Here is a 23196-nt window from a genome sequence, read left to right on the forward strand (position 1 = left end):
TTTATTTAGTAGAATGATACCTGGACTTCAAGGGTTAAATTATGACGAGAGATTACACAAACTAGGGTTGTATTCTCTGGAATTTAGAAGACGAAGGGGTGATTTCATCGAAGTTTTCAAAATATTAACGGGAACTGATAGGGGAGATGGAGAGAAACTACGTCCACTGGTTGGGGAATCTCGGACTCGGGGTCAGAGCCGAACAAATAGAGCCAGAAGTTTCAGGAGTGAAGTTAGGAAACACTTCCACACGCAAAAAGTGGTCGATGTTCGGAATTCACTTCCGCAAACAGCAGTTGATGCGAGATCAATTGTTAATTTTAAATCTGAGGTTGATATATTTTTGTTAACCCTGTGTTCAGGGATTATGGGATTAAGGTGGGTATGTGAAATTAGGTCAGAGATCCGCCATGATCCCATTGAATGGCGGAACAGGCTCGAGGGGCTGAATGGCCTCCTCCTGTTCCTGTGTTCCTGGTCAATGTCATCACCTACCACAACCACCAGCAGGGGCCGCTGCTGACCAGCAGTGACAGAGCAGAGAGACAGAGAAAGAGGCAAGAGAAAGAGACGCATCCAAAAGAAGAGTGAGAAATGGGCAGGGGGAGGGAGAGAGAAAATAAAGACAGATTCATATAGTTGGGGAGAGAGAACGAGACAGACAGACAGGGGACAAAGAGAGAGACAAACAGAGAAGAGAGAGCAAGAGATAGAGATAAATAGGGGAGGCAGAAAGAGAGACAGAGAGAGAGGGGGATAGAGGCAGAGATAATTGAGGGAATGAGAGAGAGAGACGGAGAGAGTTACGGAGAGGAGGACGGAGAGAGAGACGGAGATGGGGGGGGGTGAGAGAAAGAGATGGAGAGGGGGACAGAGAGACAGTGATAGAGAGGCAGATAATCAGTAGGGAGAGAGAGACAGAGAGAGAGGTAGAGACACACAGATGGTAAGGGAGAAAGAATGAAAGACACAAACAGAGGGAGAAACAGACAGACAGACAGAGAGGGCGGTGGGAGGAAGCGAGAGAGAGAGAGAGAGAGACGGGGATCGGTCAGAGAAGGAGAGTGGAGACGGAGACTGAAGAAGGAGAGTATAGAAGGAGAGTGGAAAAGGAGAGACAAATTAGAGGGAGTGAGACAGGGAGAGAGATACATAGAGAGGGAGAATGAGTACATGGAGAGCGACAGAGAGACAGACAGACTGTAAGCGTCAGAATGATTGAGAGAGAGAAAAAGTGGGCGTGAGGGAGAAAGAAATAGACAGACAGAGGGAGAAACAGACTGATAAAGAGAGAGAAACAGGGGAGACAGAGCAACAAGGAAGATAGAGAGGGAGAGAGGGGAATAGATCTAAGAGTGTAGAGGGAAGGAGATAGAGAGACAGAGCGAGTAGAGACATGGAGAGAAGTGTAGAGGCAGAGAGACGGGGAAAGGAAGAGAGAGAGAAAGAGAGTAGAGGGTGAATGACCGGGAATGAAAGATAATCAGAGGATGTCAATGGGAGAGGGTCAGAGGCAGACAAAGTGACAGATTTAGAGAGAATCGGGAGAGTCATAAGGGAATAAAGTTGAGAGCAGCAAGAGAGGGGAAGACCCAGGGGAAATCTACAATACAAATAGTACAAACAGTTGTTCAAGAACAAATGAAAGAGAAAAGCGTAGAGCAGCGGAAAGAAAGTGTACTTTAGGCACGACAGATAAAATAAAAACTAGAAGGCGTAAGGCGATTAACCCAGCATCAAAGCTGTGGCAGGGGGTTGGGAACCTGAGCATGGAGACAGAGGAAAGCGTGTCAGGAAGGGACAGAACGTATGGAGTAAAAGGTAAAGTGTTAAAAAAGGAAAAAGCAGGAACTAAGTGTCACAAAACATAATTGAAAGTTCTTTATCTGAATGCACGTAGCATTCGTAACAAAATGGACGAGTTAACGGCATAAATTACTACGTATGGGTATGATCTTGTGGCCATTACAGAAACATGGCTGCAGGGTGACAACGACTGGGAATTAAATATGCCAGGGTATTTAACAATCAGGAAGGACAGGCAGGAAGGAAGGGGAGGTGGGGTTGCTATTTTAGTAAAGGAAGGAATCACTGTAATACAGAGAAATGATATTGGGACAAAGGATCAGGATAATGAAACAGTGTGGGTAGAGATAAAGAATAATAAGGAGAAAAAAGCACTAGTGGGCATAGTATATATGCCTCCTAATAGTTGCAACTCTGCTGGAAGAAGTATTAATAAGGAAATAGTCGGGGCATGTATAAAGGGAACAGCAGTAATTATGGGGGATTTTAACTATCATATTAACTGGACAAATCAAATTGGGCAGGGCAGCCTTGAGGAAGAGTTTATTGAGTGTATTAGGGATGGATTTCTTGAGCAGTCTGTAACTGATCCTACAAGGGGGCAAGCAACTCATGTCCTAGTTAAGGATCCCCTTGGAATGAGTGACCATAACATGGTTACATTCCATAACCAATTAGAGGGTGAGAAGGTTGGTTCTCAAACAAGCGCACTGAGCTTGAATAAAGGAGATTATGATGGTATGAGAGCGGAATTGATTAACGTGGACTGGGAAAATTGGGTCAGACGGTACATGAGCAGTGGTGTTCATTCAAGGAGTTATTTTACAACTTTCAAAAAATATATATTCCACTGAGGAAAAAAGGGTGTAAAAGAAATGATAGCCATCCATGGCTAAGTAAAGAAATTAAGGATAGTATCCGACTAAAAACAAGGACATATAAGGTAGCCAAACTTAGTGGGAGGATAGAAGATTGGGAAGTCTTCAAAAGATAGCAAAAAGTAACGAAAGGATTGATTAAGAAAGGGAAGATAGATTATGAAAATAAATTCGCAAAACATATAAAAACAGATAGCAAGAGTTTCTTTTGTTATATGAAAATAAAGGGTGACTAAGGCAAACTTAGTTCCCTTGGAGAATGAGACCGGGAAATTAATGGTGGGAAACATGGAGATGGCAAAAATGCTGAACAAATATTTTGTTTCAGTCTTTATGGTAGAGGACACTAAGAATATCGCAACACTGGACAAACAGGGGGCTCTGGGGGGGCGGGGGAGGAGCTAAACACGATTAAAATCACTAAGGAATTGGTACTCAGTAAATTAATGGGACTCGCGGCGGATAAATCACCTGGACCTGATGGCTTACATCCTCGTGTCTTGAGGGAAGTGGCAGTAGGGATTTTGGATGCTTTGGTAATAATTTTCCAAAATTCTCTGGACTCGGCAAAGGTCCCGGCAGATTGGAAAACTGCTAATGTAAAACCCTTCTTTAAAAAGGGTAGTAGGCAGAAGGCTGGAAATTATAGACCAGTTAGCCTAACATCTGTGGTGGGTAAAATTTTGGAGTCTATTATTAAGGAGACAGTAGCGGAACATTTGGATAAACATAATTTAATAGGACAAAGTCAGCATGGCTTTATGAAGGGGAAGTCATGTCTCACAAATTTGCTTGAGTTCTTTGAGGATAGAACGTACAGGGTGGATAAAGGGGAACCAGTGGACGGAGTGTATTTCGACTTCCAGAAGGCATTCGACAAGGTACCACATAAAAGATTATTGCTCAAGATAAAGAATCACTGGATTGGGGGTAATATTCTGGCATGGGTGGAGGATTGGTTATCTGACAGGAAGCAGAGAGTTGGGATAAATGGTTCATTCTTGGACTGGTAACCAGTCGCCAGTGGTGTTCCTATATTAACGATTTGGAGGAGGGGACCGAGTGTAACATATCAAAGTTTGCAGATGATACAAAGATGGGAGGGAAAGTAGAGAGTGAGGAGGACATAAAAAACAACAAGCGGATATAGACAGGCTGGGTGAGTGGGCGGAGATTTGGCAGATGCAATACAATATTGGAAAATGTGAGGTTATGCACTTTGGCAGGAAAAATCAGAGAGCAAGTTATTATTTTAATGGGGAGAAACTGGAAAGTACTGCAGTACAAAGGGATCTGGGGGTCCTCGTGCAAGAAAATCAAAAAATTAGTATGCAGGTGCAGCAGGTGATCAAGAAGGCCAACGGAATGTTTGCTTTTATTGCTAGGGGGATAGAATATAAAAACAGGGAGGTATTGCTGCAGTTATATAAGGTATTGGTGAGACCGCACCTGGAATACTGCATACAGTTTTGGTGTCCATACTTGAGAAAAGACATACTTGCTCTCGAGGCAGTACAAAGAAGGTTCACTCGGTTAATCCCGGGGATGAGGGGGTGGACATATGAGGAGAGGTTGAGTAGATTGGGACTCTACTCATTGGAGTTCAGAAGAATGAGAGGCGATCTTATTGAAACATATAAGATTGTGAAGGGGCTTGATCGGGTGGATGCGGTAAGGATGTTCCCAAGGATGAATGAGACTCGAACGAGGGGGCATAATCTTAGAATAAGGGGCTGCTCTTTCAAAACTGAGATGAGGAGAAACTTCTTCTCTCAGAGGGTAGTAGGTCTGTGGAATTTGCTGCCCCAGGAAGCTGTGGAAGCTACATCATTAAATACATTTAAAACAGAAATGGACAGTTTCCTAAAAGTAACGGGAATTCGGGGTTACGGGGAGCGGGCAGGAAATTGGACATGAATTTAGATTTGAGGTTAGGATCAGATCATCCATGATCTTATTGAATGGCGGAGCAGGCTCGAGGGGCCGATTGGCCTGCTCCTGCTCCTATTTCTTATGTTCTTATGAGAGAGTGAGACGGGGATGGGTCAGAGTGCGAGAGACAGAGACAGAGAAAGAGGGACAGAGAGATGGGGATGGGTCAGAGAATGTAGTCGCAGACATTGTAGTGGCAGAGAGTGTAGTGGTACAGAGTGTAGTGTCAAGGGCCAAGAGAATGAGTAAAGGGGAAGAGTGAAAGTGAAGGTGAGATATAGAGAAAGGGAGAGAGTTCGTGAATGAGAGAGGTGGAGAGTAGAGGTGGAGGTGGGGAAAGATGGAGAATAGAGGGAGAGAGTGAGAGGGAGAGTGAAGAACGAAAGAGGGAGATACAGTGTCGAGGGAGAGAGACACGGAGAGGGTGAATGAGGAGGGGGAGGGTGACAGAGAGACAGAGAGACAGACTGTGAGAGTCTGAATATTACAGACAGAGAAATAGTGGGTGTGAGAGAGAAAGAACGGATGCTCCAACCTGTTGGTAATTTCTGTAATTACCTTTTATATAATTACAGAAATTTTATATAATTTGGAGAGGCAGGGACAGATTAGGAACAGTCAGCATGGTTTTGTGAGTGGAAAATCATGTCTCACGAATTTGATTGAGTTTTTTGAAGGGGTAACCAAGAAGATAGTTGAGGGCTGTGCAGTAGCTGTGGTCTACATGGACTTCAGCAAAGCCTTTGACAAGGTACCGCATGGTAGGTTGTTACATAAGGTTAAATCTCACGGGATCCAAGGTGAGGTAGCCAATTGGATTGACGACAGAAGACAGAGGGTGGTTGTAGAGGGTTGTTTTTCAAACTGGAGGCCTGTGACCAGCGGTGTGCCTCAGGGATCGGTGCTGTGTCCGCTGTTATTTGTTATTTATATTCATGATTTGGATGAGAATTTCGGAGGCATAGTTCGTAAGTTTGCAGATGACACCAAGATTGGTGGCATTGTGGACAGTGAAGAAGGTTATCTAGGATTGCAACGGCATCTTGATAAATTGGGCCAGTGGGCCGATGAATGGCAGGTGGAGTTTCATCCATAAAAATGTGAGGTGATGCATTTTGGTGGATCGAATCGGGCCAGGACCTACTCCGTTAATGGTACGGCGTTGGGGAGAGTTATAGTACAAAGAGATCGAGGAGTACAGGTTCACAGCTCCTTGAAAGTGGAGTCACAGGTGGATAGGGTGGTGAAGAAGGCATTCAGCATGCTTGGTTTCATTGGTCAGAACATTGAATACTGGAGTTGTGATGTCTTGTTGAAGTTGTACAAGACATTAGTAAGGCCACACTTGGAATACTGTGTACAGTTCTGGTCAACCTATTATAGAAAGCATATTATTAAACTAGAAAGAGTGCAGAGAAGATTTACGAGGATGCTACCGGGACATGATGGTTTGACTTTTCGGGAGAGGTTGGATAGACTGAGACTTTTTTCCCTGGAGAGTAGGAGGTTTGGAGGTGATCTTACAGAAGTCTACAAAATAATGAGGGGCATAGATAAGGTCGATCGTCAAAATCTTATCCCAAAGGTAGGGGAGCCTATAACGAGGGGGCATAGATTTAAGGTGAGAGGGGAGAGATACAAAAGGGTCCAGAGGGGCAATCTTTTCACTCAAAGGGTGGTGATTGCCTGGAACGAGCTGCCAGAGGCAGTAGTAGAGGCGGGTACAATTTTGTCTTTTCAAAAGCATTTGGACAGTTACATGGGTAAGATGGGTATACAGGGATCTGGGCCAAGTGCAGGCAATTGGGACGAGCTTCGTGGTATAAACTGGGCGACATGGAAATGTTGGGCCGAAGGGCCTGTTTCCATGTTGTAAACTTCTATGATTCTTCTATGATTAGTGATGGACCCTCCTACCTCTTGGTAATTTCAGTAGTTACTTTTTATATAAAAAATTATTGATGGACCCTCCAATCTGTTGGTAATTTGAATGGTTAATTTTATATAAAGATTAGAGATGGACCCATTTGCCTATTTGTAATTTCAGTAGTTACTTTTCATACAAAGATTAGTGATGGAACTTCCTTCCTGTTGGTAATTTGTATCGTTACTTTTTATATGAAGATTAGTGTGGACTCTTCTACCGGTTCGAAATTTGTGTCGTGACTTTTTATATAAAGATTAGTGATGGACTCTCCTACCTGGTGGTAATTTGAGTTGTTACTTTTATATCAAGATTAGTGATGGACCCTCCTACCTGGTGGTAATTTGAGTTGTTACTTTTATATAAAGATTAGTGATGGACTCTCCTACCTTTTTGAAGTCAGTCGTTACTTTTTACATAAATATTAGTGATTTGCCCTTTTACCTTTTGGTAATTTCAGTAATTACTTTTTCGATAAATATTAGTGATGGACCGTCCTACTTGTTCGTAATTTCAGTCGCTGCTCTTTATATTAAGATTAGGGATGGATTCCACTACCTGTTGGTAATTTCAGTGGTTACTTTTTTATAAAAATTAGTGATGGACCCTCCTACCTGTTGGTAATTTCAGTGTTAACTTTTTATATTAAAAATAGTAATAGACCCTCCTTGCTGTTTGTAATTCAGTCGTTATTTTTTATTTAAATTTAGTGATGGGACCCTCCTACCTGTTCGTAATTCCGTATTTACTTTTTATTTAAAGTTTAGTGATGGACACTCCTCCCTGTTTGTAATTTCAGTAGTCACTTTTTATATAAAGATTGTTGATGGACCCTCCTCCCTGTTGGTAATTTCAGTAGTCACTTTTTATATAAAGATTGTTGATGGACCCTCCTCCCTGTTGGTAATTTCAGTAGTCACTTTTTATATAAAGATTGTTGATGGACCCTCCTCCCTGTTGGTAATTATAATATGATGTGGAGATGCAGGTGATGGACTGGGGTGGACAAATGTAAGGAGTCTTACAACACCAGGATATGGTCCAACAGCTTTATTTGAAATCACAAGCTTTCGGAGGCTTCCTCCTTCGTCAGGTGAGTTGTTGGCTGATTTGCCAGGTGCCCGGCGGAGAGCAATAATCGGCCATTGCGAATGTGTTAAGCCTTCACTGAGCTGAACTGTGTGTTCGATCAGTCTTTGATCAGTTCAATAAAAGTGTACCGGGCACAAAACGGTTCAGTGAGTAAAAAGAGCCAGCATCAAAGTTATAATTAAATGCATATCCAGTGAGAAAGGCCAGTTTCCCACCCCTGTTTACTGAATATCAAATTCTAACATGGGGAGGAGGCACCGCTGGACTAAGATCGTGTAAATCTCTGGAGTTCGTGTGACTGCTTTCTGTCCCGGAACCGCTTTAAAATGTGTCTGTGGGAAGATTGGTGGGGTCTCTGAAGGGATAAGCCCTGAAATTCTCAGTGTAAAATAGCCGGCCTTCAGTCAGTGTCTGAGCGAAAAATTAGTGAATTGTTCCATCCACGAGCAACAGAGAGCTCCCTACGCCGGGGAACATATCTGACCGCGGGAAATCGGCTTTACAAAAGAGGAAGAGGCAGAAAAAGTTCATTAAAAACAAATTGACACCACATTAACCTTACATTGATCCCGCAACGATTGTCCGTCTCTCAATGCCCGTGTAGATTTTACAAATTATTTCCTTGTTATTTCATTACAGCCAATCGAGTAAAAGTTCCTTGCATTATTTTAGCAGTTCATCACTTGGGAATTTGATCTGATCCTTGTTATGTGAGATTCAGAGCTCCGCCTCCTGTGAAAGCTGCTGCCCGACATCAGGATGGATTTCAACGCAAACATTCCTCATTTGTTTCAGAACAGGGAGCGGCCTTTCTGGTGGAATCTAATCGAACCGGGTTGACAATTCGCTGCCACGAAAACTGTGAACAAAGTCGGTTATAAATTTTACGTTTTCTCTTCTTGTTCCAGGGAAGTTCAGTAAAACAGATACTTGGTTAGAAATAAATTGTTACATTTGCATCAGGAACATTGTTTGCGAAAAGTCCCATCGATTTCCTCATATTTGCGCTTTCAACCCTGAGGCCAAGAGCCAGTGTTTCGTCAGTGAGCTGCAGAGAGGCTGTTTCTGTAAGTGAGGACATTAACCATTGAACCACCGAATTAAACTGCCGCTGAGCATCAATCACCTCAATCACTGGGGGAATGAGGACTGACTTTCCACAGTTACATTTATCATAATAAATATTCAGCAGATACACCAGTTACATTGTTAAATCCGGAAAGGACCATTTCTGTGCTGTGATCGGTATAAAGTTTGGATTTCCCTCATTTTGAGCGGGTTCATAGACTGCAATAAATAGCCCCTCCCCAGGATGGAAGTGTCCGAAGAGAGGAAGTGTTTGAGGGCAGATTGTGATGATAATTCCGAGGGACGGATTGTTGTGATCAATCCCAGGGACAGATTGTGGTGATAATTCCGAGGGACGGATTGTTGTGATCAATCCCAGGGACAGATTGTGGTGATAATTCCGAGGGACGGATTGTTGTGATCAATCCCAGGGACAGATTGTGGTGATAATTCCGAGGGACGGATTGTTGTGATCAATCCCAGGGACAGATTGTGGTGATAATTCCGAGGGACGGATTGGTGTGATCAATCCCAGGGACAGATTGTGGTGATAATTCCGAGGGACGGATTGTTGTGATCAATCCCAGGGACAGATTGTGGTGATAATTCCGAGGGACGGATTGCTGTGATCAATCCCAGGGACAGATTGTGGTGATAATTCCGAGGGACGGATTGTTGTGATCAATCCCAACTAAAATATAATACCTCACACTCATTAGATACAGAGAAGGAATTTCCTGTCAAGGACGAGTCCAGAACAAGGGGCAAAATATTAAGATTGGCCCTAGGCCGTTCAGGAGTGAAATGTGGACGGACTTTGTTGCACAAAGTTTACTGTAAATGTGGAATTCCCTCCTCCAATAGGTTGTGAGTTCTGGTTCAACTGAAATTTTGAAGACTGATAGCTGCAGCTTTTTTCACGTAAGCGTATCACGCGAAATGGATCAAGGGCAGGTAAATAGAATTCAGGTACAGAGCAGCCATGATCTAATTAAATGGGAGGACAGATTCGAGGGGCTTAATGGCCGACTCCTGTTCCGGTGTTCCTCTATTTAAACATGTGCTGGACTATGAATTCCGGAATTTGTTGAATGTGAAGGTTAACCAGAGTTTCTGTACAATGACTTCAGCACTGGAGGGTTTGTACGTTCCCCTGAAATGGATGCATCGTAGTATCATCGTAGGTACAGCACAGGAGTCCATTCGGCCCATGATACCTGTGCTGGCTCTTTGAAAGAGCTATCAACTTAGTCCCTTTCCCGTGTTCTTTCCCCATATCCCTGTAAATCTTTCCTTCAAAATTTTAATCCAATTCCCCTTTGAAAGTTACTCTTGAATCTCTCTTTTTGCCCGTCTAATTCCCTCCTTTTTTAAAGATCTCCTCTGTTCTTTCTGTATTCAGCCTGGTTCTCTACTGTATTATGAACCTTACATTCGTCATAAGCCTCAATTTTCTGTTTCATTTTAATCTCTATCTCTTTACTCATCCAGGGAGCTCCAGCTTTGGGTGCCCTTCCTTTCCCCCTCGTCGGGATGTGTCTACACTGTTCTCGAACCAAGTGGGCTCTGACTGGCTGTTTTTATGTAAGGCTGAGCTCCATCTGTTCTGTACTTCGCAGAATTCCAGGGGAGTAAAGATCAGATAATCGGTGCAAGAGAATCGAAGGTAAACCTTGTTAAATATAGTTTAGTAAACACACCCATTGTTCCACCCTGTGTCCAGTCAGAATTAAAAAGTGAAACCCTGAAACCAACTTGCGATTTTATTTCGGGGACGGTTAAAAATTCAGCACAAGAGATTCTGCATCTGCAGATTTTAAATACTCAGGTCCTGAAATTAATGCTTTTTGTATCTGCCGAGATGCTAACCTGATGTGTCCAGGATTCTGGATCGCAATTCACCCCCCAAACAAACCCACGCTATCATAAGAATCTTATTGTTCAGTCGATCACCAGTGACACAGGTCAGAACATCGCAATCTCTGGCGCCGTTTCGGAGTCTCCGCCTCTGCCGGGCGAGTCCCAGCAGTTCTCCCGCACCTACCTGGCAGGACAAGGCAACGCTTGAACAGAAGGTTTTTTTAAATCTGTGAGTTTGACAGTGCAGTCGTTCTAACTGTTCTGCTTGAACCGCAGCAATGCACAAACACAGCCTGCCGGCTCCGGGCATTTTATTGGTGATGTTTTAAGTACCCCTTGTTCCCTGCTCTTGATTGTGCCGAGATTGCCTGCATTAATCCGGTCCTAGGGGGGAATATTATGGCCTGGTTGTTCCTTCCTGGCATTACTTTCCTTTCATTCCTGGCGTCACTTGTTCAATGCATTATTTCCCAACAATATCAGGAAAGATTTAACAGGCTGTGTCTCTTTTCTCTATTCAGTTGAAGACGGAGAGGTGAACTGATAGAGGTCTTTTAGATTCGGAAGTGGTTCCATAGGCTAGAACTGGAGAGGATATTTCCCCTTGAGAGCAGTCCAAAAATAAAGGCCATGAAGATAAGAAAGTTTCCAATGAAACCAAGATGGATTTCAGGAGAGACTTGTTGCTCAGAGAGTGACGAGAAAGTGCAATTCGCTACCACGTGGAATGGTTGAGGCGAAAAGTGCAGATGCATTTAAGGGGAAGGCAGATAATTACATGAGGGGGCTAGAAATAGAAAGATAAGTTAATAGGGTGCGATGAAATGGTGTGGGAGAACGCTCGTGTGGAGCACAAATCCAGGCAAAGACCTGTTGGGCCAAATGGGCTGTTCCTGAGCTGTAAAATTCCATGTCATTCAATGAATATTTTTATTACACCAGCTCTTTCATCATCACACAGTGTCAGAATTATCAGCCCTCTATTTAGCAGGGATACTGTCAGTAATATCAGCCCTATATTGAGCAGGGATACCGTCAGAATTATCAGCCATATATTGAACAGGGATACAGTCAGTAAAGCAGAGCTCTATTGAGCACAGACCCTGTCAGTAATATCAGCGCTATATTGAACCGAGATAAAGTCAGTAACAGCGCCATAATAGCACAGATACTGTCAGTAATATCAGCTCTATAATCAACACAGACATTGTCATTTAACAACCCTATGAGCATCACAAATACTGTCACGATTAAGCTCTATAAAATCAGCACAGATACTTTCAGTAATATCAGCTCGACAATCAATAGAAGTATTGTCAGTAATATCAGTTCATTGATAAATACAGGTACGTTCAGTAATATCAGCTCGATAATAAATACAAATACTGTCAGTAATATCAGCTCTATAATCAGTGCAGGTGCGTTCAGTAATATCACCTGTATGATCAGCAGAGATACTGCCAGTAATACCAGCTCTATAATCAGTGCAGATACTGTTCATAATATCAGCTCTACAATTAATGCAGATACTCTCAGTAACATCAGCTCTTTGATCAAGACAGGTACTCTCAGAAGCATAAGCTCTATAATCAAAACTTATACTGTCAGAAGTATCAGCTCGACAATCAGTAAAGGTACTGTCAGTCCATTTAACAGTGTATTTAATGAGGTACAAACTCACAATTTACCCATATTATCCATTTAACAGTGGATTTAATGAGATATAAACGCGCCATTTACCCACAGTGTCGATTTGATAGTGTATTTAATGATGTATCAACGGAACATTTCCAAACACTGTTCATTGAACAATGTATTTAATGATATATAAACCACCATTTACCCACACTGTCCATTTAACAGTGGAATTAAAATTTATATAAACCCACCATTTACCCACACTGTCCATTGAACAGTGTATTTAATGATATATAAACCCACCATTTACCCACACTGTCCATTGAACAGTGTATTTAATGATATATAAACCCACCATTTACTCACACTGTCCATTTAACAGTGTACTTGATGATATATAAAACCACCATTTACCCACACTGTCCATTTAACAGTGTATTTAATGATATATAAACCCACCATTTACCCACACTGTCCATTTAACAGTGGAATTAAAATTTATATCAACCCACCATTTTGTCACACTGTCCAATTAACAGTTTATTTAATGATATTTAAACCCACCATTTACCCACACTGTCCAGTTAACAGTGTATTTAATGATATTTAAACCCACCATTTACCCACACTGTCCATTGAACAGTTTATTTAATGATATATAAACCCACCATTTACCCACACTGTCCATTTAACAGTGTATTTAATGATATATAAACCCACCATTTACCCACACTGTCTATTTAACAGTGTATTTAATGATATATAAACCCACCATTTACCCACACTGTCCATTTAACAGTGTATTTAATGATATATAAACCCACCATTTACCAACACTGTCCATTTAACAGTTTATTTAATGATATATAAACCCAACATTTACTCACACCGTCCATTTAACAGTGGATTTAATGATATATAAACCCACTATTTACCTACACTGTCCATTGAACATGTATTTAATGATATGTAATCCACCATTTACCAGTACTGCCTATTGAAAAGTGTATTTAATGATATATTAACTGACCATTTACCAATACTGTCAATTTAACAGTGTATTTTATGCTATATGAATTGACCATTTACCCAAACTGTCCATTTAACAGAGTATTTAATTATCACCATAATCCGTCCCTGGGATTGATCACAACAATCCGTCCCTCGGAATTATCACCACAATCTGTTCCTGGGATTGATCACAACAATCCGTCCCTCGGAATTATCACCACAATCTGTTGCTGGGATTGATCACAACAATCCGTCCCTCGGAATTATCACCACAATCTCCCCCTGGGATTGTTCACAACAATCCGTCCCTCGGAATTATCACCACAATCTGTCCCTGGGATTGATCACAACAATCCGTCCCTCGGAATCTGTCGTCAAAAACTTTCTCTCTTCGGACACTTCCATCCCGGGGAGGGGCTATTTATTTCTGTCTGTGAACCCCCTGAAAATAAGGGAAATCCAATCCTTGTACCAATCACAGCACAGGAATGGCCCTTTCCGGATTTAACGATGTAACTGGTTTATCTGCTGAATATTTACTGTGATAAATTTAACTGTGGAAAGTCAGTCCTCATTCCCCCAGTGATTGAGGTGATTGATGCTCAGCGACAGTTTAATTCGGCCGTTAAATGGTTAATGTCCTCACTTGGAGAAACAGCCTCTCCTCAGTTCACTGACGAAATACTGGATTTTGGCCCCAGGGTTGAAAGCGCAAACATCAGAAAATCGATGGGACTTTGAGCAAACAACGATTTATTTCGAACCATTTAACAGTTTATTTAATGATATATAAAGCCACCATTTACTCACACTGTCCATTGAACAGTGGATTTAATGATATATAAGCCCACTATTTACCAGTACTGTCTATTGAAAAGTGTATTTAATGATATATTAACTGACCATTTCCCAATACTGTCCATTTAACAGTGTATTTTATGATATATTAATTGACCATTTACCCAAACTGTCCATTTAACAGAGTATTTAATTATCACCAATCCGTCCCTCGGAATTATCATTACAATCTGTCCCTGGGATGGATCACAACAATCCCTCCCACGGGATTATCACCACAATCTGTTCCTCGGATTGATCACAACAATCCGTCCCTCGGAATTATCATCACAATCTGTCCCTGGGATTGATCACAACAATTCGTCCCTCGGAATTATCATCACAATCTGTCCCTGGGATTGATCACAACAATTCGTCCCTCGGAATTTTCACCACAATCTGTCCCTGGGATTGATCACAACAATTCGTCCCTCGGAATCTGTCGTCAAAAACTTTCTCTCTTCAGACACTTCCATCCCGGGGAGGGGCTATTTATTTCTGTCTGTGAACCCCCTGAAAATAAAGGAAATCCAATCCTTGTACCAATCACAGCACAGGAATGGCCCTTTCCGGATTTAACGATGTAACTGGTTTATCTGCTGAATATTTACTGTGATAAATGTAACTGTGGAAAGTCAGTACTCATTACCCCAGTGATTGAGGTGATTGATGCTCAGCGACAGTTTGATTCGGCCGTTAAATGGTTAATGTCCTCACTTGGAGAAACAGCCTCTCCTCAGTTCACTGACGAAATACTGGATTTTGGCCCCAGGGTTGAAAGCGCAAACATCAGAAAATCGATGGGACTTTTAGCAAACAACGACGCTGATGCAAATGTAACAATTTATTTCGAACCAAGTATCTGTTGTACTGAACTTCCCTGGAACAATAAGAGAAAAAGTAAAATTTACAACCAACTTTGTTCACAATTGACGTGGCAGCGAATTGTCAACCCGGTTCGATTAGATTCCATCAGAAAGGCCTTCCCTGTTCTGAAACAAATGAGGAATGTTTGTGTTGAAATCCATCCTGATGTCTGGCAGCAGCTTTCACAGAGGGCGGAGCTCTGAATCTCACAACAAGGATCAGATCAAATTCACAATTTGCAACTTGCTAAAATAAAGCAAGGAACGTTTACTCGATTGGTTGTAATGAAATAACAAGGATATAATTTGCAAAATCTAAACGGACATTGATAGGCGGAAAATCCTTGCGGGATCAAGGTCAGGTTAATGTTGTTTCAATTTGTTTTTTTAATTAACTTTTTCTGCCCCTTCCTCTTTTCTAAAGCCGACTTCCCGCGGTCAGATATGTTCCCCGGCGGAGCAAGCTCTCCATTCCTCGCGGATGGAACAATTCACTAATTGTTCGCTCAGACACTGACTGAAGGCCGGCGACTTTACACCGGGAATTTCAGGGCTCATCCCAACATGGATCCCATCAATCTCCCCAGAGACACATTTTAAAGCGGTTACAGGACGGAAAGCAGGAACATGAACTCTGGAGATTTACACCATCCTCGTCCAGATGTGCCTCCTCCCCATGTTAGAATTTGATATTCAGTGAACACGGGTGGGAAACTGGCCTTTCTCACTCTATAAGCATTTATTTTTAACTTTGACACTCGCTCGTTTTACTCACTGAAATGTTTCGTTCCCGGTGCACTTTTATTGAACTGATCAAAGACAGATCGAACACACAGTTCAGCTCAGTAAAGGGTTAACACATTCGCAATGGCCAAGAATCGCTCTCTGCTGGGTCCTTGGAAAATCAACCGATGGTAACCCGAGGGAGGACTGAACGCCATCCAATCACAGGATAGGAGCAAAATCGGAGACAAAACTTGTTCCTGATGAATTATAATTAATTGGTTTAATCGGAATTTGGTGGAGGAATGGAGCAGGTACTTCAGTTTTTTCTAAAATGTGTTATTGAGGATGTTATTTGTTAAATTGGTTCAACTGAAGAAAGAAAGGCCGCTCCGTGCAAACAGAAACAAACTTCAGGAATGTTTTAAAGGGAAACCGGTTCAGGGCTGAAACCATCTTTCACACAGATAGGTGGTTCCTGATCGCTAATCTTAGGAATTTGAGTAATTACTTTTAATATCAACAGGTAGGAGGATCCATCACTAATCTTTATGGAAAAATATTCACTCAAATTACCAACAGGTAGGAGGGTCCATCACTAATCTTCACATAAAAAATAACTACTGAAATTACCAACAGGTAGGAGGGTCCATCACTAATCTTTGCACAAAAAATAACTGCTAAAATTTCCAACAGGTCGGAGGGTCCATCACTAATCTTTATACAGAAAGTAACTACTGAAATTACCAACAGGTCGGAGGACCCGTTCCCTCGGCTTTATATAAAAAAATAACTGAGCACTCAAATTAATCTTGTGTTTGATAACTCTAATGTAATTAGTGTACATGTAAATGTAAGTTTTTGTTGCTCTTCTTTTATTACACTCGTGTTAGAGTGAATGAAACAACAGATAACTGCATCTTACAAGGTCTCAAACTTGGTTGTACATTAATGCCAGAGAATAACTTCAACTATAGTTTGATGAAATTACTGTCCGAGATTAATCTCTTTGACATTTCCACAGTGTGGACAGGAAATTACGGTGACTAATAGTTTGATTGGTTGCTCTTGCCTTTGTGCGCACACACAGCGAGGCACACACACAATTGGGAATAATGATTGTAAAACAGCAGTCAAATTTACAAATTATATATTTGTGGTGTTTTCCGAGATTGGAAGACCCCTAAAGATGCTCCAAAAATAAATGTGCAACACCTGTTTAAAGTTACACGATTCATAACATTATACATTAGTGCTAATATTATTGAATGGTATAAAATTCCTTACCTCCTCCAGTGCTCATTAGTAAAGTGCTGATACCATGAGAGATATGGTAAATATATTCAAATAGAAGCATCAAACAAAACACATCTCCATGAACACACGGACAATGTCACTACCCATAGAGAGCAGAGAAATCACACCCAGCTCCATCTTGTGTATGTAGATCGATATCAGGTTCATAAAATGCCAGAATTTAATATCAAAACTCAACAAATCAAAAATATTAAAACAAATCTGTGAATAAAATAATACAATAGAGCCAGACTGGGTAAAACCGAGTGAAGGATTATTTAATTCATCACCTCGCTCAAAATTGCCCTCCAGAATATTCACTCCCTCAGGAATAATTCTAGTGTTGGCCTGCACTGTGAGTAAATCTTACCAATTGATGCTCCCAGTGAAGAATCTCGGCCGTCTGGAACTGGGTTGTGGAGATCAGCGGGACTCATTGGGTTTCACTGGGCAGCTGTCTGTGCCGCACCCGATGTGGAGAGTTGTTGGGAACAGTCGGGAAATGCTCAATTCCAGAGCGAACAGTTGTTCCACTGATGGGGGAGGAGGGACTTGATATCGCGACAAGGCGACGTTTTATCCTTCTTATTTTAATATTTCAGTCTAACCCTCCTATTAATCTATTCATTACAGAGCATCAGGATCTTGGAACGCCTGTCACCACCATGGCTGAAGGTCCAAACAGGGGAGAAGATCCAACATCATCAACAAGAATGAGAACAGACACCGGTTGGTTCAGAACAGCCTTAAAAATATCAATTGTGTCCTGATAAACGGTTCAGATCACGAACAAGAACCTGCCGCTCAATCAGGAAGAGAAAACCGAGCAGATACTGTGCAGATAGAGGAAAGTGAGTGAACATCTAATGGGGCAGTGTGCAGTCTCAGGTGGAGGGACATCAGTACTGGAACTGGTCGCTTGATAACTGGTGTTGGGGACTGTAAGGTGGATAGAGACAGTGACTCAGGATGGTCTTCCTGAGTAATAGTGTGACACCAGGGAGTAAGGGGACACCCCGAGTGGGGCAGGTATGAGAGGCAGGTTGGGCACAGGGATAGGGGAGCGATAGTGGTGCGATATTCTATAGTCAGGCGAATAAACATACTCTTCTGCAGCCATGAACAGGTCCCAATTGGTAAGTTGCCTTCCTGATGTCAGAGGGACTAACTTCCTGGAACAGGTGGGACCATCTCTGGGAAGGAAAGGAGAGCAGTAAATAGTCATGGCCGCAACCAATAACAAGGAAAGAGCTAGGTTTACAGAGGGAATATTAATACTTGAGCTCTAGACTGAAAAACAAGGCCTCAAGGTGGTGATCTCTGGATTGTTTTGCGCTGGGCTGCTTAAGGAGGACAATATGAGGCAGGTCAATGAGCGGCTGCAGGGCTGGAGCAGGAGGGAAGAGTTCATGTTTTTTGGACACCAGGGTGAGTTCAGGAAGAAGGGAAGGGATGGTTACGATCTGAACCGACAAACAACAACGGTTTGACAGACTGAGCACATGGAGCAGTGGGAGGGTTTCACCTGATAGGACTGGAGCGTGTGAAATATGCGGGTCTGAGACCAGAGAGTGGAAATAATAAAACTGTTGGAGCAGGAACAGAAGATTTATGAAATGGTGAAAAGTTATTCGCAGGAAAACGGAAGGAGGTTTTGAAGTAGTGACAGGAGAAGTAACTTGATATTAAAAGCGAAGAAAAACGAGAACGGGTCAACATTCCACTGAATTGGAGTTCAGGTTGTGTGTTATGTCTCAGAATCTACAAATCATTCCAAATACATTTGGAAAGTCAGAATCTTGGGAGATATGATCCAGTATCTATAAGACTGGGCTGTGGTGGATGAGGTTTTGGGGAGAAACAAAATATTTTATTTTATTTTGTTTCTAAAAGTGATGGCAGGTGTGAAAATGTTGTTGTACCAGAGGAGGATGTGGGACCATATTTCGAGTCAACTGAGGAGACGGATCTGGATCTGAATTTAATAGCCGATGTAGATAAGTCACTGAACTCAGAGATAAGGCACCCGAGGCTGTTAAAGGAAGTTAGAGAGGAGATAGGATGGAATTTGATCACAATTCAAACATCTATCCATCTCAGCCTTGTATATATTCAATGACTCATCATCCACAGCCCTCTGGTGTAGAGAGGTCCAAAGATTCAAAACACTCTGCGTGAAGAAATTCCTCCTCATCTCAATCTTGAATGGCCGACCCTTTATCCTGAGACTATGCCCCCTAGTTCTAGAAACAATCTCTCAGCATCTACCCTGTCAACCCCCCTCATAATCTTCTATGTTTCAATTAGATCAGCTCTCGTTGCTCTAAACTCCAGAGAGTACAGGCCCAATCTACTCAATCTCTCCTCATGGGACAACCCTCTCATCCCACGAATTAATCTGTTGAACCTTTGTTGCAACGCTTCCAAGGCAAGGAAACCCTTCCTTAAATAAGAAGGCCAAAACTGGACGCAATACTCCAGGTGAGGTCTCACTAAAGCTTTAATAATTCTTCCTCTCTCTTGTACTCCAACCCCCTTGCAAGAAAGGCCAACATGCCATTTGCTTTCCCAATTACCGGCTATAGCTGCATACTACATTTTTGTGTTTCTTGCACAAGGATAAGTCTCTGTGAACACCAATATTTAATAGTCCCCCACCATTTTAAAATATTCTGTTTTTCCATTCTTCCTACCAAAGTGAATAACCTCACATTTCCACACATTATGCCCCAACTGTCACCGTCTTGTCCACTCACGTAATCTGTCTCTATCCTTTCGCAGAATCTTTGTGTCCTCCTCACAATTCACTTTCCAACCTAGCTTTGTATCGTCAGTGAACTTGGACACATTACACTGTCCCTTCATCTAATTCATCAATATAGATTGTAAATCGCTGAGGCCCAAGGACTGATCCCTGCGGCACCCCACCAGTTGCACCCTGCCAACCCGACAATGACCCGTTTATTCATTCTTTCTGTTTCTTTCCTTTAACCAATCCAGGATCATTCTGTGTCTGTTCAAAAGGGGTGTGCTGTCAGTCCCGGATCATTCTGTGTCTGTTTAAAATGGGTGTGCTGTCAGTCCCGGATCATTCTGTGTCTGTTCAAAATGGGTGTGCTGTCAGTCCCGGATCATTCTGTGTCTGTTTAAAATGGGTGTGCTGTCAGTCTCAGATCATTCTGTGTCTGTTTAGTCGACACATCCCTCCGAGGGGGAAAGGAAGGGCACCCAAAGCTGGAGCTCCCTGGATGAGTAAAGAAATAGAGATTTAAATGAAACAGAAAATTGAGGCTTATGACGAATGTATGGTTCATAGCTACTTTTCCATCCCCGAATTCTCCGCTCCTCCACTTAAGTTCTTTCTGTAAATCTTCCTTAAATCAGCTTTTTATTTTCCCCATTTTACCAGCCTGACCCAGTAACTGAAATATATTTGGTCATTTTCCAAGTGAATTGCTTACTTTGCATACCAAGGAGCAGAATGCGTTTTGGTAAGGGACACAGATTGCTCAGGGGCAACTGAGGTATCTGTTTTGTTGAAGTTCGAATTCAAACAATATTCTGTCCAAAACAAACTGTGAGATAGGACTTTGTGTCACATCAGGTGAAACACTCCGAACATTCACCCCTGGGACCGACAGATCTCAGGTCGAATTGTTATGTTTTGCTCAGACCCGAACATGTTTCGTGGCAGTAATGAAAGTCATCCTCAATAGTCCATGAACTGATTAAATTGTTCTAAGGTGCCATTCAAGTGCCGTCAAAAACCTATTTAAAACCTGTTTCTTCAATGTTATTTTCTCCACCTATCTCCTTGCCATACACTGTCCCTCCCTCACATTCTGTTGAATTCTTTGTAAAGAAATCTCCGATATTTATTTACAAACAAAGCCTGACACTGAATACAGATCGAAACTGAATATTGCCCCCACTCTGAACACTGTCCCCACTCTGGGAACACAGAGCCCACCGGAGGTGGGGTGGGCGGCGCTGTAATCAATGTGGCGGTGAGAGCCGGTGTTCTTCATAAGTCACTGAATTGGCAGCGTTGCTCTGAGGTACAGGTCATGTGGACCCAAAAGAAAACCTATTTCTTCAAAATGCTTTTCCTCCATTTTCTCTTTAACCCGCACTCTCTACCATATTCTGCGTGCAGTCGAATTCTTTGTAATGTCATCTGAGCATCTATTTATAAACAGCCTGACACTGAATACCGACCACCACTGCATAAGGAACATATTCTGAATACAGACTCCATTCTGAAGTTGTCTTTGTCAGTGTACAGGAAACTTCATTGTCCATCTGGACGATGCTGTTCCTCTCCCCTCACTTCTCCTTCACCCTCCATGGCTTCACACACTATTGTAACATTACATATTTCATTTACATTTCACCCTCATCTTCGTCATCGAATCTTCCTCTCCTGCACTTTATTTTTTTCTCTTAGTATGCTGTAAATCTGCTTGTTATTTTCAACATTTTAGTTGCTTTTCTCTGTGAATATGACACTTTAGTCAGATTTGAACTTAATTCCTTAATTTGGATTCCTAACAACAAATCCACCTCATCGACAGAATATATTTTCATACGGGACAGAGATTGCTCGGGGGGAAGGAGGAATTCTGTTTTGTTGAAGGCGTAATTCTCACAAAATTGTATCCGGAACAAACTATGAGACACCGCCCTGTGTCACATGAGGGGAACACGATCAACATCCAATCCTGGGACCTAAATACCTGAGATAAAAGTACTGTGCGGAGTTAAGGCCTTAAAATATTTAGTGCCAGTAATGTAAAGATGTCCTTATTATGTCCTGAATTATAAAATTTCTCTCTGGTGTCTCCAAGTGCCTTCAAAAGCTGTTTTAAAACCAGTTTCTTCAAAGAGCTTTGTCTCCATCTATCTCTTTAAGCCGGACTTTCTCTCACATTATGCAAGCAGATGAATCCTTTATAAATTAGTCTAAGGTATCTATTTATAAACAAAGCCTGACACTGAACACAGATCCCACACGGAACACAGACTCCTCTCAGAACACAGACTACACTCTGAACACAGGCCACATTCTGAACACAAATCCCACTCTGAACACAGATCCCACACGGAACACAAATCCCACTCTGAACACATACCCCACTCTGAACACAGGTCCCACTCTGAACACAGACACCACTCTAAACAAAGACACCACTCGGAACTCACACCATACTCTGAACACAGGCCACATTCTGAACACAAATCCCACTCTGCACACATACACCCCACTCTGAACAAAGACACCACTCTGAACAAAGACACTACTCAGAACTCAGACCATACTCTGAACACAGGCCCCACTCTGAACACTGACCCCTCTCTGAACATAAACTCTACTTTGCACACAGGCATCACACTGAACGCAAATCCGATTCTGAACACAGACCTCACTGTGAACAAAGACCCAATCTGAAGATTTCTGTGTTAGCGTTGATGAAGCTTTATTTTATATCTGGGCGATGTTGTTCCTCTCTCCTCACTTCTCCTTCATCCCCGTGGCTCCACCCACCTTTGGAATATTATATATTCCATTTACATTCCGCCTTCCTCTTCATCCCCGAATTCTCCTCTCCTCCACTTCAGTTCTTTCTGCAAATCTTTTTTTAAATCTGCTTTTTATTTTTCCATTTCACCTGCCTGACTCAGTAATTGAAGCATTTTGGTCATTCTCCAACTGAACTCCTTACTTTGCATACAAAGGAACAAAGCCACCTAATCGACAGAATATATTTTCATACGGGACAGAGATTGCTCAGAGGGAAGTAGGTATCTGTTTTGTTGAATTTCGAATTCAACGAATATTCTGTCCGAAACAAACTGTGAGGCAGGACCTTGTGTCACATGAGGAGAAACACTCTGAACATTCACCCCTGAGATTAAAGATCTCAGGTAAAATTGCTATTTGGAGTTCAGAGCCCAACATATTTCGTGCCAGTAATGAAAGTCGTCGTTGTTAGTACCGGTAATGGTAAACTTGCTCTCAGCTGCCAATCAAGTGCCTTCAAAAAACTGTTTCAAACCCTTTTCTTAGAAGGTATTTCATCCATTTATCTCTTTAACCCGCACACTCCCTCACCATCTGCACGCAGTTGAATACTTTGTGAAGCAATCAGAGATATCGATTCACAAACAAAGCCTGACACTGAACATAGACCCCACTCTGAATACAGTCCCCTCGATGATCACAGACACCACTCCGAACACTGTCCCCACTCCGAACACTGTCCCC

At 42.2% G+C, this 23196-nt stretch overlaps 1 long non-coding RNA gene across 3 annotated transcripts in view; it reads left to right on the top strand.

Annotated features, from left to right (window-relative positions):
- The first annotated feature begins 15358 nt into the window (after nucleotides 1-15358).
- LOC137307055 (uncharacterized) overlaps nucleotides 15359-23196 on the top strand; it is a 46465-nt gene continuing 38627 nt past the window's right edge. For all 3 annotated transcript variants that reach the window (XR_010959012.1, XR_010959010.1, XR_010959011.1), the window contains exons 1-2: nucleotides 15359-15949; nucleotides 17565-17782. This is a non-coding gene — a long non-coding RNA (uncharacterized lncRNA). The remainder of the gene's footprint in view (nucleotides 15950-17564; nucleotides 17783-23196) is intronic.

This window comes from Heptranchias perlo, chromosome X (genome assembly GCF_035084215.1).
Source record: "Heptranchias perlo isolate sHepPer1 chromosome X, sHepPer1.hap1, whole genome shotgun sequence".
NCBI lineage: Eukaryota > Metazoa > Chordata > Chondrichthyes > Hexanchiformes > Hexanchidae > Heptranchias > Heptranchias perlo.